The sequence below is a fragment of the Panthera uncia genome, assembly GCF_023721935.1.
Source record: "Panthera uncia isolate 11264 chromosome B3 unlocalized genomic scaffold, Puncia_PCG_1.0 HiC_scaffold_1, whole genome shotgun sequence".
NCBI classification, from domain to species: domain Eukaryota; kingdom Metazoa; phylum Chordata; class Mammalia; order Carnivora; family Felidae; genus Panthera; species Panthera uncia.
The window spans coordinates 14,753,085-14,765,111 of NW_026057582.1; the positions used below are offsets into that span (position 1 = coordinate 14,753,085).

The 12,027-nt window shown below is 40.5% G+C and overlaps 1 protein-coding gene across 3 annotated transcripts in view; it reads left to right on the forward strand.

Annotated features, from left to right (window-relative positions):
- The window catches only part of PTPN21 (protein tyrosine phosphatase non-receptor type 21), an 86,904-nt gene that overhangs the window by 4,723 nt on the left and 70,154 nt on the right, over positions 1-12,027 (forward strand). The gene's annotated exons all lie outside the window — the stretch shown is intronic.

Here is a 12,027-nt window from a genome sequence, read left to right on the forward strand (position 1 = left end):
ATAGATACAGAGCAAAAGGTCTTCTTTTGAGTGTGCCCCATAAGATAATAGTGTCTGAGTTTTGAAAGTGCTTATATTTGTTCCCTCAAAATGCAATCCAAAATCAGATTAGTAATGCATTTAGGATTTTCCAAGTGCTGGTTTTCTAACACCCCAAATGGGTCATCTTGATCTAGTACACTTTCCTGACTTCATTCGTTCAGTATCCATTGACTGTTTTGCACAGTCCATGCCACAATTATAAAGACATATCGCCTGAGTTTGAATTCTGGTTTCCCCACCGACTGGTTGTTTAACCTTGGAAAGTTATGTGCCCTCTCTGGGCCCTAGTTCCCTCATCTGAACCGTGGGGATAACATTGGTGCCTGATTCTCACAGTGGTTGTGTGATTTAAAGTGCAAATAAAGTCAAAGCTCTTTTTTTTTTTTTTTAAACTTTGTATTGTTTTTTTCCAAGTTTATTTATTTCTTTAGTAACCTCTATACCCAGTGTGGGCTGGAACCCACAACCTGAGGTTCAAGATTCAACATGTTGCTCCAACTAAGCCCGCCAGGCACCCCAAAGCCAAAGTTCTTTTTTTGTAATGTTTTTATTTATTTTTGAGACAGAGAGAGAGCATGAGCAGGGGAGGGGCAGAGAGAGAGGGAGACACAGAATCCGAAGCAGACTCCAGGCTCCGAGCTGTCAGCACGGAGCCTGATGCGGGGCTCGAACTCATGGACTGTGAGATCATGAGCTGAGCTGAAGTCAGATGATTAACCAACTGAGCCACCCAGGCGCCCCGCCAAAGCCAAAGTTCTAATAACAGTCTTATAGTTATCATAGGGAGGTTTGCCCAGGAAACTGCTAATTTTGTCTGTAGGAAGTTGTGGAGTCCTCAAGGATCCACATCATATCTTAAATTTAAAATGCTATGTGGGGTGTCTGGGGGGCTCAGTCGGTTATGCCTCTGACTTTGGCTCAGGTTGTGATCCCACAGTTCTCGAATTCAAGCCCCACATCTGGCTTGCTGCTTTCAGCCTGTCAGGATGGAGCCTGCTTCTGATCCTTTGTCCTCCTCTCTCTCTGCCCCTCCCCTGCTCTCTCTCTCTCAAAAAATAAATAAAACATTAAAAAAAAAAATGATGGGCACCTGGGTTAAGTGTCTGACTTAAGCTCAGGTCTGAATCTCACAGCTGTGGGTTCGAGCCCCACATCAAGTTCTGTGCTGATAGCTCTTTGGTTGCTTGGTTTGGGGGTAAGAGGAAGATGGAGAAACTGGTTATTCTATGTAAATGCCCAGGTTATATTCCTAACTGGAAATCCCACTGTTGTAGTTCATAAAAAGGTACAAAGAGATAAACTGTGCTCCTGGTGACTATTGAGAATCATCTGATTGTTCGGTATAAAAGAGCTCTTTAGTTCCTTGGGCGTATGTACTGGGAGCTCACCCTAGTGTTGATAATGAGTAAGAAAATAGGTTGATTCATGCTACGTTGGGGGAAAGTAGAGGGTGCTGTAGGGAGAGGCTGCAGAGGGAAGGGGATGGTACAGGGTGGCAAAAGGCTGGACTAGACTTCCAACATAGGAACTGCAGACCAAAGACATGAGGCAAGTTTTCTACCTGAAAGTAGTAGGGAAGTTAGTGAAGGATTTATTTTAATTAATTAATTAATTTATTTATTTTTAAGTAATCTCTACACCCAACATGGGGCTTGAACTCACAACCCCAAGATCAAGAGTCGCCATGCCCCCTGAGCCAGTCAGGCTCCCCATTAGTGAAAGATTATAAGTAGGGATTTGGTATGATTGTTTTTGTGAAGGGTGGTGCCTCTGGAGAACGAGTAAAAAGGAGGAGTTGTGCAGACGGTAGTCACTTGGATTTGGATGGGAATGGAGAGAAGTGGATGGAATCTGGAGATATTCAGGACCTACCTACCAAGTGTGGAGAAGAGCTAGCCAGGGGTCCAGGTTGATACTCAGGTATCCAGTGAACGTTGGAGGCTGTAACCGGGAGAGGCGGCATAAAAGGAAGAGCAGGTTTGAAAGGGGATAAGGAGAGGTGTGTGGTGAGATCACTTCTGGTGAGTTAGAGACGCCAGTTGGTTGCTAAGTGAAATTAGTCAGAGAAAGACAAATATATGACTTCACTCATATGTGGAATTTAAGATACAAAACAGATGAACATAGGGGAAGGGAAACAAAAATAATATAAAAACAAGGAGGGGGACAAAACGTAAGAGACTCAAATATAGAGAACAAACAGTTGCTGGAGGCGATGTGGGTGGGGGGGGGATGGCTAAATGGGCAAGGGGGATTGAGGAAGACATTTCTTGGGATGAGCACTGGGTGTTATATGTAGAGGATAAATCAGCAGATTCTACTTCTAAAGTCATTATTGCACTGCTGATTAACTTGGATTAAATTAAAAAATTTAAAAAAAATGATGCTAGTTGGAGAGGTCGAGCAAGGAGAGGCAGTTGTGGGCTTGGAGCTCAGCTACGGGGAAGAGATTTGGGAATCTCAACCTAGGTCAGTTCATCAAAGCTGGGAGAGGGCGTGAGGCCATCTAGGACAGAACGAGAAGACATAGCAGACAGATCCTTCGGGGTTGAATAGAGGAGGCAGAGCCTTAGGAAGAAGCTGAAATGGAGCAGTCCAAGAAGGAGAAAGTAAACCATGAGAGCTGGCCTCAGTGGCCAGCCCTGCTTGCTTACATTTATTATATATATTTTTACTTCCTTCACCCAGTTTTCCTTTTTTTAAAATTTTGGTTCTTCTTTTGCTGTCACTTCTTCCTCATGTACCAGGTCTGCGTACAGCCACTACAGAATCAACTTCTTGAGGAACTGTGGTTAATTTATTTTTGTACCTAGAGTACCAGGCATGGAATGTGCTCAATAAAAAACTTCATACGGCTGTGGGTACATAATGAGACTAATTTTAACAAAAGAGTAGAGTGCTTTGAGAGGGAACGGGCATGGGCCCTAGAAAATGTCTTGCCCTTGGATAGACTATCCCAGTATTTCCAATATTTAATGACAGTCATGGTTAGGAAGTTAGTTTGTATTACAAACTCTTCCTTTCAAACCTCTAGAAGCTCTGCTCTGTAGCATATAAACAGATGGCTCAAGCCCCAGGCCTAATCTTACCAAATGACCGAATGACCCTTCAGAAGGACTCTGAGTCAGGATAACACCTGTTCTGACTTTGTGTCCATACATCACTTGCGAGATTCATACGACGAGCTGTTGGTGTTTGTTATCTGGCACTATTCTCCCATCAAGTAGACTCAGAATTATCATAGTGTATAGATTTGGCTGATAAGCTCTGCTACTCACCAGATTTAAATTTGGGGAGGAAAAGTCTTTACTTGCTTAGTTATTTTACTTCTATAATGACGGTTACAAGGGCTACACGATAATATCATTAGAACACGACGCAGAGGTTTCACCTCTATCTGTAGTATTTTATTTCTTAAGCTGGATGCGTAGTTGTATGATGTTTGTTAGTCTTCATATTTTTTTTGAATGTCTAAGATATTTTATAATACATTCAGAAACTACAGATGGAAAGGTTAATGTACTTATTTCCAATTTAGTTACCTTAGATTAACTTTTTCTACATTCACCATATTTGAGCTGTCGAAAGTGACTTCTAAAAATGGTAGAACATTATCCCCATAGGAGAATTCATTATAGTAACAGCCTCGTGAAAAGCTGTTGAAATTCTCTGCCTGTCATTCATTCTGAGTTTCATAATGTGTTTTCAAGAGAGGCTGTGAAAGCCTTTGTAGAATTTAAGGGGAATTAGGAAATTTTCTCTCCAGTTTGGAGGGTATGTGTTACAGAGGTTTGATGGATGTGGTGAGGCAAGAGGGTATCACCTGGGAACAACCACTCCCACTGGGCAGGGTTACCTCAATGGAATCAGCATAGTTTAGAGTAAGGTGGTTCAGTTTAAAAACCTATTGTCTTGGGGTTCCTGGGTGGCTCAGCCAGTTGATCATCTGACTCTTGATTTTGGCTCAGGTCATGATTCCAGGGCTCCAGGTTGAGTGCAGAGCCTGCTGAAGATTCTCTCTCTCTCTTCCCCTCCCCTCCTCTCCCCTGCCCTTAAAACAAAGCAAAAACCTATCCTCTCAGGGAGTAAGACCTGCATTACCCCACCTCACTGAGAACGATATGTAAAAGCAGGATTAAAATTTCATAATTTACAACAAGATATGGAGCCACCAAGGGCCCCAAGTATGTGTGTTCCCTGGCCAGGCCATGTTTTGTGGGCAGGCCACACGGGAGCCAGTTGGTGAGACTGGAACCAGAGAAGGAGGCTGCCTTGAAAGCCTTACCTATCTTCATGAGGGGAATGGTACTGCCTCTGGCATCAGACAAGTTCCTTTGAGTCTCGGCACCCTTTCTGGGCAGGGCTTAGGTGGGCACGGCCTTTATTTGCCTCTTGAGAAGGCTGTTTAACAGAGTGCTTAAGACATTTGCAGGTCGAATCAGAAAAACTTGAATTTGAGCCCCAGTGCTGCCATTTATTAATTATGTGACCCATCAGTTCTGTGATCTGTCCAGGCGATACATCATCATGTAATTCATAAATATCCTGTCCACTTTATGCATCTCTTTCCTTCACTTACAACAGTTCACATAGATGCAAATGTTTTATCTGAAAAAAGACCAGGCGAAATGAAAAAGAAACTTTCACGATAAAAACATTTTTTAAAAAGTGATTTTTGTCCAATTATATTTGGACTTGGTATTTTTCAAGTCCATTGGTTTTCATCGGTAGACTGGGGATAACAGTAAGAGTAGTATATACTTTTTTTTTTTTTAATTAAGAAGAATTTCTTTTATTTATGAGAGATAGAGACAGCATGAATGGGCAAGGAGCAGAGAGTGAGGGAGAGACAGAATCTGAAGCAGGCTCTGCACTGAGCTGTTAGCACAGAGCCAGACGTGGGACTCAAACTCACAAACCACGAGATCATGACCTGACCTGAAGTCGGTCACTCAACCGACTGAGACATCCAGGCGTGCCCCAAGAGTAGTATATAGTTGATGGTGGTTGTGAGGATTTAGTGTTAAATGAAAAAACATTTAGCAGAGGACTTGGTATGTGAGAAACTCCCAGGAAGTGTGACTCTTCATTACTGTTAGTGTTTATGTCTCCCATTTCCATGTTGTGGTGACTTACCAACTTCTCTTGCAGATTAATTCTTTTGTTAATATCCTGTATTCTCTTGTAAATGGAAGAAGCAATGTTTATTCATAAAATGTTCTTAGAGTAAAAACAAGTATAGTGGCCACTGGCAATTGTACTTTTTTTTTTTAAACATTTTTTATTTATTTATGTTTTTTGTAGGGTCAGGGGGCAAAGGAGGAGGGAGAGAATCTTAAGCAGGCTCCACACTGAGTGGAACTGGATCCCACAACCCTGGGATCATGACCTGAGTCGAAATCAAAAGTCAGATGCTAAACCGACTAAGCCGCCCAGGTGCCCTGGCAATCACACCTTTTACGTTACTAGACTGTTAAAATTTTAATGTACTATTGTAATTTACCCATCATATTTGAACCTCTTTTTCCATGCCAGTTGAAATTAGTTTGTACAGTGTCACTGCATTTTGCCCCCTTATTTTTGATAATCCTATTTTTATCATGTTATCATGGGTTTTAATTAGATTCATTGCCTACTATTTCTTTTTTTTTTTTTTTTTAAGTTTCTTATTTTGAGACAGAGATAGTGCGTTTGGGGGAGGGGCAGAGAGAGAATTCCAAGCAGGCTCTGCACAGTCAGCCTAGAGCCTGATTTGTGGCTCAAACTCACAAAGCCCTGAGATCATGACCTGAGCTGAAATCAGGAGTTGGACACTTAACCAATTGAGCCACCCAGGCGCCCCTAGATTATTTCTTGTACAGGATCCCTTCCTTTATTATGAAGTCCTTATTCAACTTAAATTTACATGTGGTTGGAGTGGGGTTTTTTTGTTTTGTTTTGTTTTTTGTTTTTTAACATTTTAGTCTCCAGTTAGGAAACAAGTAACTTAAAACACCTGGGAAGCCTTTTGTTGTTGTTGTTTTGTTTTGTTTAAGTAATCTCTACACCAACATGGGGCTCAAACTGAGGACCTGAGATCAGGAGTTGCATACTCTAGGGACTGAGCCAGCCAGGTATCCCAACTTTGGAAGCTTTAAAAAAAAAAACAAAACTTTTATTTATTAAGTAATCTCTACTCCCAACATGGGGCTCCAACTCATGACCCCAAGATAAAGAGTCAGGTGCTCGGCCAAATGAGCCAGCCAGGTGCCCCTTCTAGAGAAGTCTTTTAAAGATAACTTTTTCATGTTTTTGCTATGATACATTATGTGTTAGTTTTATAACTTAAATTTTAGAAGGCAGTTTTCTTTCGGCGATTTTTGAGTGTTTTGGGTGTGAATGGGGGAAGGGGGATCCTCACTGTTGTCTACATATATGGTGTACATACATAACTACAGTTTTGAAGTTGAGATCAATACTAAGCCATAGCTAAAATTACCTCCAAAGCATTTTGTTGAATCAGGCAAAAAATTGAGCAAAATTTGCAAGTTCTTCCTGTGACTTCTTATTTTAAGAATTTAATTAAAGTCTTTGATATTTGGTTACTCTGTAACGGTTTATCACAGATCTTCAGAAAATTTTTTAAAACTTGTATTCAAAGTACATCACACATATGGCAAGTTTTTATTCTTTAGAATGTAAGCTCTATCAGTGTAGGACTGTTAAGGTCACCATTGTCTGAAATATTGCCTTGTACCTTACAGTACTTAGTTGCTGAATAAATGTCTAGTTATATTTATCTACTTATTTATTTATTTAACGTTTATTTATTATTGAGAGACAGATCATGAGCATGGGAGGGGCAGAGAGAGGAGGAGACACAGAATCTGAAGCAGGCTCCAGGCTCTGAGCTGTCAGCACAGAGCCCGACACGGGGCCCGAACCCACAAACCGTGAGATGTGACCTGAGCCGAAGCCAGACGCCCAACCAACTGAGCCACCCAGGCGCCCCAGTGTCTACTTAGTTTAAAATTAAGGTTTTTGGGGCACCTGGGTGGCTCAGTTGGTTAAGCGTCCGACTTCAGCTCAGGTCATGATCTCACAGTTCATGGATTGGAGTGCCGGGTTGGGCTCTGTGCTGACAGCTCAGAGCCTGGAGCCTGCTTTGGATTCTGTCTCCCTCTCTCTGCCCCTCCCCTGCTTGCACTCTGTCTCTGTGTCTCTCTCTCAAAAATAAAACATTTTTAAAAAGTTAAAAAAAGTAAATAAAATTAAGGTTCTTGTTTTGAATTTACATTGATAAGCATAGATAGCAGCTCAGTGAAGTCAGCTTTTATTTGCTCTATGATTGTATTATTTGGAGAGGGTTGAACATTCACAAAGCTTTGAACACAGGTAGGAAAGCACCTTTTTCTTTAGAATTTTCTTCTTCATTTTGGGGCTTCTTCTGAAACAGTCAGAAAACAGTCAGGTTTTAGGGACTCCCTGAGGTAAGATTGCTATATTGAGGGAATGTCAGCTTCTTTTAAATAGGTTCTTCCCATAATGTTTTCTGGATGATGAGGAAATTTTTGGCTAAGGGATTTGTTGATATAGAGAGGCATCAAGCATATAATGCAAACCATTACTCTCAAGCACAACTTTAGAAAGTGTTCTTGGCCATCGGAGTGTTTTATTTTAAATTAGTGTCTTAGGTATTCCAAATATCCACTGACCTTATCTTGACTGTTATCTGAGTAGACCTCAAGAATTTCATGCGTATTTCCTTCTGTACTAGCTGTTTTCAGTTGGACTCTAAAAATAACTGAAACATGTGTAAGGTAAAAGTATAATACCTGCAGAGTTTTCAACCTTTCGGCTGCATATCTATTCATTCAGTTATGCAAGTTATAAATCAGATAAAAGTGTTGTATAGACAAGTATCAGTAAATATCTTTGGTTAGATCTCTTGGACCATCTGAAACAAATGGAAATCTTAGATTGACCTCTCTACCTACATAAAGTGAGCTTTCCAAGGTCCAAAACTGATTAAAATGAGCAAGGATTTTTCTAATTTTTATATTTTCTATTACTTTTCTCATTTGGTCTAGATAATTAAGAACTAGCCACATAGGGGCACCTGGATGGCTCAGTTGGCAGAGTGTGCGATCCTTGATCTCGGGGGTTGTGGCTTTGAACCCCACATTGGGTACAGAGATTACTAAAAAAATAAATAAACTTGAAAAAAAGAAAAGAACCAGCTGTGTAAATAAGTAGAGGAATTATAAATACAAACATGAAGATGTTATGCATTTTAACATAAATAACATCACACAAGTTATTGCAGAATTTGGAAACCTGTTTAGAGAAATGAAGTATTATTCCATTTCATTTAATTTCTGATAAGTTTAAGAGGTAATGGTCTGAGATGTTTTTCTCCCAGTATTGAATTTTCCACTTCAGAGACATTAGAGATGTCCTTGAATCTCTTTCACCAACAATCTGCCAGAAATGTCATGACCGTCAAATGAGGCATGAATTTATTCATGTGGGGAGGTTTGTGAGTTATGAAATGGTGGATATAGGGAACTGATGGTGTTTTGGGGGCTCTCACTAAGTCCTGACGTTGTCCTTGGTGTATAAAGTTTCAGATTTCATTCCTTATAATGCTAGAAGTTTTAGTGGCTTTCTGCTGCCCTCCTTCTGGGTGGATGAACATGATTGTGCTGGAAGCTTAGTATGCCTTGTCACATTTAATCCTCACATGGAGTTAGGCATTATCTTTTCCATTTTAAAATGTCGAAACTGAAGTTCTGAAAAATTGGGTGATTTGCTTCGCTAATCTGGGTGATCACACAGCTCATAAGCAGAAGAGTAAGATTTTGAGTTTGTATCTGTGACACTTCTGCTTGAACTTTGACTTTTAAAGTTATATGAATCATGGGTCCCTTTGAGACTGTCTTGCAAATGCAGACTTTTGCAGACAGTTTCAGGTGGTTCAGATACCCCTCCCCCAATCCATTTGTGAGCCAGGCTGTGGGCCTAGAAGCCTCTTACAGATGAGGCAGTTTTTCCCCTGCTCTCAGTTTAGCAGGATCTTTCTTTCCTGATCTTTCTTTCTCCAGACGAAGGTGTTGGTAGGATAGAATATTTGTGAACAATTTAAGAGCTTTGTATTTTTTAGGAGAATAATTTGCCTCTGAAGTATACTTCTCCCTGCCTGTGCCTACACATGCCCTTTTTGAATGGCTTTTCTCTCCATTTGAGGTATTCATTTCCTCACTGGGACATCTTACTCTTTTTTTTTTTTTTTTTTTCAGATCAGATTTTATTTTATTATATTTTTTTAAATGTTTATTTGAGAGAGACAAAGTACTCATGCGAGCGGGCAAGGGGAGGAGAGAGAGGGAGAGAGAGAATCTTAAGCAGGCCTCCCAGCTGTCAGTGCAGAACTTGACACAGGGCTCAATCCCACAAACCGTGAGATCATGACCTGAGCCGAAATCAAGAGTCAGTTGCCCAACCGACTGAGCCACCCAGGTGCTCCATTTTATTTTATTTTTTTAAAGATTGTAAATCTCCATACCGTGGGGCTCGAATCTATAACCCTGCAATCAGGAGTCACACACTCCAGGGGCCCCTGGGTGGCTCAGTCTGTTAAGTATCCAACTTCGGCTCAGATCATGATCTCACGGTTTGTGAGTTCAAGCCCTGCGTCAATCTCTGTACTGACAGCTCAGAGCCTGGAAGCATGCTTCAGATTCTTTGTCTCCCTCTCTGCCCCTCCCCTCCTCGCCCTCTGTCTCTGTCTCTCTGTTTCCCTCCCAAAAATAAAATGAACATTAAAAAAAAGAGTTGCACACTCCAACCACTAAGCCAGCTATCCTCTCTAAAGATTTTATTTTTAGGTAGCCTTTATACCTATTGTGGTGCTCGAACTCACAACCTGGAGATCAAGAGTCACATGCTTTACGACTGAGCCAGCCAGGCATCCCATGGACATCTTACTCTTCAGGGAAAAGCTCCTTTCATAGAGGAAAAGGAGGAATTGTGAGTGGGAATTCCTTCCTTGCTCTGATGGTAGACCCCCATCAGCAGTCTTCCTTACCAGATAGCACCTTTATGCCCACCCAAACCATAGGTGGGACAAGTTTTCAGCGAATGAGTGGATGGCTCATACTTCTATTTATGTATTAACCAAATTCACTGGCCAGTTGTTAAGCCCATACTTCATTTTTTGTATCAGAAACTCACCCCACCTGAAACACTGTGGGGGTTTTTTCTATTAACAAGACCTTAGCTTATGTTACTTTCTTAACCATATGCTGGTTTAGCAAATACTTTCCTGTTTGGCTCTCCAAACAGTTAGTTCATGAATAAATGTCACTTTATTTATTTGCTAGTGAACTGACAGGATATCCAGAGGCAACCTAAATTCTCAAGAATTAGCTTATGATGCTAATTTCACCAGAAGAAACTATGCGTGTCACAAATCCTTTATGAGAAGTAGCAACATGTATTAGAACTAACTTTTCCATGCAGGGTTTCTGCACCCTTATGTAGTAGATTGCCCAAATGAGATGACTAAAATGTATGCAGTGTTCAGGTTTGTAAATAGGACAGAGTAATTACGTTATTTTGAATGAGCTTTAACTGAGCAGGCTAAGAAAGTGTACAAGTAATTTCATGCTGGCTGGCCGCAGTTCATTTTCTTTGCGAATATAAACACAATTTGCCTTCGTTCAGTTGTGTTACAGTTACGTATATTGCTCAGACTTTGACTTGACAAATTAATTTCGATGTCAGGTGAATTTCTGGCGGATTGAACTTTGTACCATTAGTTTCACCCGCAGGTGGCAAAGTAGGGTTCTACAGGCAACAAGGTAGAGTTTTGGTGCCAAAGGAACTTGGGTTTAAATCCCTTGGGTCACTACCCATGTAACCCAAGAAAACCAACTTCTCAGGATTTTATTTCTTTCATGTGTGGTATGGCAACACATGATAGTAAGAATGATAGCTATTTACTGGGTACTGACTAGAGGCCAAGCACTGTACTAGATGCTTTACATATGTATGATTTATCCCTAAGTGTGATTGACTTTCTTCCTTCTCCCACCATCTCAGTGATAGAGTGGACCAAAGATGGCCAGTGTCCAGACCAAGGTCCTGATGCAGGATACTTTTTAACTGGCAACTCTGATTTTTGGTGTAGAGTTAGCCACTTCCATTTTCCTTTTTCTTTTTCCTTTTCATCCATTTTCCTTTTCATCATTTAAAATCACATTGGTTGAAATAATTTATTGAGGAGAAAATGGATTGGAGAACTAGGACTTGAGGTGTTACCATCAGCCAATTAAGTTCAGAGCTACCCTACTGAGAATTAAGGTAGCCATTATAATATCCTTTCTCTTCCAGAGTTTGGTGTGAATAAACTAGAAAATAACCTTAGTTCTCATTTACCTGTATTTTGCACTTACAGATAATATTTAGACAGTACATATTTGACTTTATTTTCATTACTGGCACCTATTTTGAAGTCAAATCTAGTTTGAATGGCAACTTAAGGAAAAGAACACATAAGTTCTTTATTACAGTATGATAACGTAAAAATGAAGCATGTTCAGTAATGAAGACTGTATCTAAAGTTATACAATACTTATATGTCACCCACTGCTAGAGTGCAGAATTTGCTGTAGACTATTCCAGTCTTAGCCTCTGGCTGGGGCAACTAGCAGTGACAGCCCCCAACTGATATTCAGGTCTTTGCTCTCGGTTTACTGTTTTCCCCTCCACACCACACCACACCACACTACTTTTCTATTGAGCCTTTGTCATTTTCCTAAAGAGAAGCAATTCAAGTGTTGATATTTTACCATAACTTATTTTAAAAGGAGAGAAAGAGAAGGAAAAGTTGCCAAAGACAAAGTCCTGTTAGTGAAGGAAATAGTCAAGTATAGAATTTCCTATATACTAAAGATGCAGTATGAAATTTTATACTGTTCCAGAGGACTTAAAAACTGTGATAAT